The following is a 6,000-nucleotide window of genomic DNA, read 5'->3' on the forward strand; positions in this document are numbered from 1 at the left end:
GAAATTTTTTATCTTAGTCATTTTGATTGGTGTCAAATGGAATTTTAGTGTCCTTTGATTTGCATTTCTTTGAGGACCAAGAACTTTGAACATTTCTCCTCAGAGATTGGAAATTCTTCTCTTCTGAATTCTCATTTTAGTTCTATACCACATTTGGATTGGGCTGTTTGGTCTTGTTTTAGAAGTGAGCTTCTTGTGCTCTTCTTATATTTTATGTAGTAGCCTTCCATCACTTGTAGGGTCAAGGAGGAGTTTCCCTATTCTCTAGCTTCTCAAGTTACCCAATTGGCGGTATTTTGCCTTATAGATTTTTTTTTCTGTTTCATGAGGTCTCATTTTTCAATTGACGATCTTAGAGCTTGATTCATTAGATTTTGTTTAGGAAATTTTCCTGGGTACCAATGCGTTTGAGGACCTTTCCCACTTTTTTTTTTCTATTCCATTCAAGAATTTGGCTTTATGTTGAGGTTCTGGAACCACTGGGACTTGAGCCTTTTGAAATGTGATAAATATGAATTTATTTCCATTCTCCTACATGCAGACCATTAGGTAGAACAGAACCATTTATTGAAGATGGATCTTAATCCAATGTATTCTTTTGTCAAAGATCAAGTGTCCATAAGTGTTTGGGCTTATTTTGCGGTCTTCAGTTCTATTCCATTGATTGACCTGTCTGTCTCTGCACCAATGAAATGTATTTGTTTATTTCTATTGTTTTTTTAGTACAGTTTGAGGTCAGGAATGGTTATTACCCCAGATATTCTTTTTTTATTATGAATTGTTAATTTGCTATTCTGTGTTTTTTGTTTGTCCATATTGAATTGAAAATTGATCCACCCATGTCTATGAAGACCTATCTTGCAATCTTGATTGGGATTGTGTTGAATCTGTAGATCACTTTTGGTAGGATAAATATTTTCCTATCATAATCCTACCAATCTATGAGCATGGGAGATCTGTCCATCTTCTAAAGGCTTCTTTGACTTCTTTTTCTCATTGATTTGAAGTTCTTGTCTTACAAATTTTTACTTGTTGCTTAAGAGTTATACCAAGATATTTTATGGCTATTTTCAAATGTGCTGTTTCTGTACATTCTTTCTTAATCTGTTTATCGTTTGTGTAAAGGAAGGCTCCTGATTTGTTTGAGTTAATTTTATATCTAGTCACATTGCTGAAATTGTTTATCAGCTGTAGAGGTTGGGGATTCTTATGTATAGATTCACATCATTCCAAATACTAATATCTTGAAATCTTCTTTTCTCATTTGTATTCCCTGGATCTGCATTTGTCTGATTATTCTAGCTAGAACTTTGAGTACTAAACTGAATAGATACAGAGAGAGTAAGCAGTCTTTTCATGTTATTGATTTTCATGAGATAGCATCTAGTATCTCTCCATTTAATTTGGCAGTGACTGATTATTTTCTGTATATTGCTATCATTATGCTTAGGGAAGGATCTTCAATTCCTGAATTCTCCAATACATTTTACATGTTATATTTTGTCAAATGTTTATTCAATATCTAATATTATGATTATGGGATTTTTTCTTTGAGTTTGTTTACATAGTACATTACCTTAATGCATTTTTGTAATGAACCATCCTTGTATCACTGGGATGAAGCCTACTTGATTATCATGAACAATAGTTTTGGTGTGTTCTTAGATTATGTTTGCCAGAATTTTAGTGACCATTTTTGCCACAATATTCATAACCAAAATTTGTCTAAAGTAATCTTTCTTTGTTGGGTCATTGTGTGGTTAGGTATCAGAGTAATGCTGGTTTCATAAAATGAATTAGATAGTGTTTCTATTCTGTGGAATAGGTTGAGGAGTGTTGGTATTAACTCGTCTCTGAATGTCTGGTAATATTCTTCACTAATACATTATGGCCCTGAGCACTTTTTGGTTGGAAGGTTTTAAAGATTTCTTAAATTTCCTTAGGTGATATGAGACTGTATAGATAGTTTAACTGCTCTCAATTTAACTTAGCTACATTGTATCTGCTACCCATTGTATCCATTTCATCTAGATTTTTTTGAATAAAGGTTTTTATTAAGATTGATGAATCTTTGAATTTTCTATGTTTCTGTTCTTATCTCTTCCTTTTTAATTTCTGATTTTTAAAATTTGGATACTCTCTCTGAGTTCTTTACTTAAGTTGTCCTAGGGTTTACCTATCCTGTTGATTTTCTCAAAGAACTAGTTTTTGGTTTGTGGATTATTTGTATCATTCTCTTTGTTTCTAATTGGTTGATATTATCCTTTGTTTGATTATTTCCTATTATCTAGTCCTCTTCAGTGTGTTTACCTCTCTTGTTCTATGGCTTTTAGGTGTGCTGTTTAGTTGCTACTATAGGATCTCTCCAGTTTCATTATGGGGGCACTTAGTGCTATGAATTCTCCTCATAGCACTTCTTTCAATATGTTCTATAATTATGGATATATTGTGTCTTATTTTTCACTTAATTCTCAAAAGTCTTTAATTTCTTTCTTTATATCTTCACTGACCAAGTTACCATTGAGTAGAGAGATGTTCAGTTTCCATGCGTATGTGGACTTTTTGTTGTTTTTGTTGTTACTGAAATGTAGCCAGGTCATCTGATAGGATAAAAGGGATTACTTCAGTCTCCTTGTAAATGATAAGTGTTGTTTTGTGGCTGGTTATATTTTCAGTTTTGGACGAAGTGTTGTGAAGTGCTGACATGACGGTATATTCTTTTGATTTAGGGTAGAATGTTCTGTATATATCTGTTAAATCCATATGGTACATAACTTCTATTTGTTTCACTGTGTTTCTATTTAGTTTCTCTTTCAGTCACCTGTACCTTGGTAAGATTGGGAAGGAAAGGCTTACACTATTATTGTCTTTGGTTCAATTTGTATTTTGAGCTTCAATAAAGTTTTTCTTATGAATGTGAATGCCGTTGCAATTAGGGCATAGATATTTAGAATGGAGATTTATGAAGTGTTCTTCCTCATCCTCTTTGATAACTTTTGGTTAAAGGTCTATTTTGTTGAATATGAGAATAGCAACTCCAGCTTCTTTCTTGGACCATTAGCTTTGAAAATGTTTTCTAGTCCTTTACTCTGAGGTAGACTCTATCATTGTTGTTGAGGTTTGTTTGACTTATGCAGCAAAATGTTAGATCTTGCTTTGTGTTTGCAATATGTCAGCTTATGTGTTTTTATTTGGGAATTGAGTTCATGACTGTTAACAGATATTAAAAACTGATGATTGTTATTTCCTGTTATGTTTGTTGTTGAGGTGATATTATGTGTGCTTGATATGTCCTTTTGGTTTTGTAGTGAGATGATTCATTTTCTGTTTTTTCTTTGGTTTAGATATTTTCCGTGTGTTGACGTTTTCCTTCTAGAATCCTCTGTAGTACTGGATACATTGTTTAAATTTGGTTTTGATATTGAATATGTTGGTTTTGCCATTGGTAATAAGTGAGAGTTTTGCTAACTATAGTCCCCTAGTCTGGCGATTGTGTTCTCTTAGAGTCTACATAACAATTCTCCAAGATCTTCTGGCATTTAGAATGTCTGTTGAGAAGTTTGGGGTTATTCTGACAGGTCTTTGTTTATATGTCACCTGACCTTTTTTCCACAAAGTAAATTTGTTTATTGCTTCACATTTTACTCTAAAATTAAGAAGTTCTAAACTTTTTTTTGTCGTGTAGGCACACATTTACAAATATAATCTATATACTAGAGAGAACATTCACATAGACTTTGAAGTCCTTCTGGAACAATGTAAATATATGATTTCCTTTTTTTATTTTTAAATTACTTAGGTCCATTTATTCTTGTAATGATTTTAATGATCAATTTAATTTTGCAAATTTTTACATACTTCATATTGTTAGTACATCTGTTTATATGACTGGATGACTTCTGTGCTCATATGTACAAACTTTCAGCATTTCTAAATTTCTTGGCCTCCAGCATGCAGAAAATAGAATTCATTGTGCAGAAATCACCCCATGGATAAGAGAGGCAAAGATTAAAACAGGCAGAGAAGGAACACCCATTCAGAGCCTGCCCCACATGTGGCCCATACATATACAGCCATCCAATTAGACAAGATGGATGAAGCAAAGAAGTGCAGGCTGACAGGAGCCGGATGTAGATTGCTCCTGAGAGACACAGCCAGAATACAGCAAACACAGAGGCGAATGCCAGCAGCAAACCACTGAACTGAGAATAGGACCCCCGTTGAAGGATTCAGAGAAAGAACTGGAAGAGCTTGAAGGGGCTCGAGACCCCATATGTACAACAATGCCAAGAAACCAGAGCTTCCAGGGACTAAGCCACTACCTAAAGACTATACATGGACTGACCCTGGACTCTGACCTCATAGGTAGCAATGAATATCCTAGTAAGAGCACCAGTGGAAGGGGAAGCCGTGGGTCCTGCTAAAACTGAACTCCCAGTGAACTAGATTGTTGGGGAGAGGGCGGCAATGGGGGGAGGATGGGGAGGGGAACACCCATAACGAAGGGGAGGGGGAGGGATTAGGGGATGTTTGCCCAGAAACCGGGAAAGGGAATAACACTCGAAATGTAAACAAGAAATAATCAAGTTAATAAAAAAAAAAAAAAGAAATCACCCCATGAGTTTTTAATAGGTTCAGTGAATTGTTTTGTCTTGAGCTTTATCATAGATATACAAGTAACTTGTAAGCTAGCTTCTTTTTAAATAAAATATGTTTTTTTCCACATTAAAACATACCAGTGCTGCAAGGGTGGGTTTTCAAGTTAAACATCTGAAATGGCAAGGATGAGTGTTTGATGTACTTACTGAAAAAAATGACTACTCAGATGTGTACTTTCTGTTATATCAATTTGAAACAATTACACCTATATTCATAAGACTTTGAAAATAGAAATTGGGATTAAGCAGTCTTGGGAAATGACAATATTAATGGAAATGCTTAAATAAAAGGGCAGGATTTTAAGGGGATACTACCCCAAAACAACTTACACACAAATAATGAATTACTGGGAGGAAGAGAATTGGCCTCTCTTAGGGATAAGACCATTATAGGCTATACAATGCACAAAGGTCATCACTGAAATCAATACTCACAAAAAACGAAAGTGGAGCTGGAGGTTGTGTTTTCATTACTGTTCATGCCTATTTACATTAGTAAGGGTAAGAGCAACAAAAAAGGCTATCCAGTGGGGAATTTGTATAGGGGTACACGGGAAGGAATTAGCAGTAGGACACCTGAATGGGGTAAGTAAGGAAAGGAAGAGGAGAATAGGATTCAAACTATTTCAATTAAAACACACACACACACACACACACACACACACACACACACACACGTATATGTATATGTGAACAATATTTTAAAAGAAGTAAAATGCTGTATAATGTATAATGAAATGAAAATCTTTTAAAGTATAATTTGAACATGATGCAAAATTATTTAAATAAAAATTACATTGTTGCTTGCTGTTTATCTTTATAAATATATGCAATATGTGTAATTTTCTTTTTCTATTATCTCACATAATTTTTTTCACCTTTATCAAATTACCCATCTTTTTTTTACCTTATTACCAATATGGTCATAATAAAGCTAGGTGTCAATATGTAAATTTACTCTTGGCTGTTATCTATAAGGCTGCTCTGAAATTAGTAAAGTATTAAACTCATCTAAGAAGATAGCATGATAATCTTAAAGACCCATCTCAATAACTAGACTGCCTTATAATGTCTCTGCTACAATGTATCAATCCTAATACTGAAACTGTAGCTAGGAAACAACTCTTATGACTTACATCTTTGCCCAAAGTTTTTCTAACACAAGGACTAAACATAAAGAACTTGAGAGGGGACCCCGACTCCATTGGAAGAAGCCTTTGCAATGGCCTTCAGGTATACCATATAAGAGATGAGAAAGTCCATAAACAAAAATGTCTACTGTTCCTTAAAAACTTTCAGCTGGACATATTAACTCTCCAGGATCCTCATTTCTAAAAGCCCA

This window comes from Rattus norvegicus, chromosome 3 (assembly GCF_036323735.1).
Source record: "Rattus norvegicus strain BN/NHsdMcwi chromosome 3, GRCr8, whole genome shotgun sequence".
Classification (NCBI taxonomy): Eukaryota; Metazoa; Chordata; class Mammalia; order Rodentia; family Muridae; genus Rattus; species Rattus norvegicus.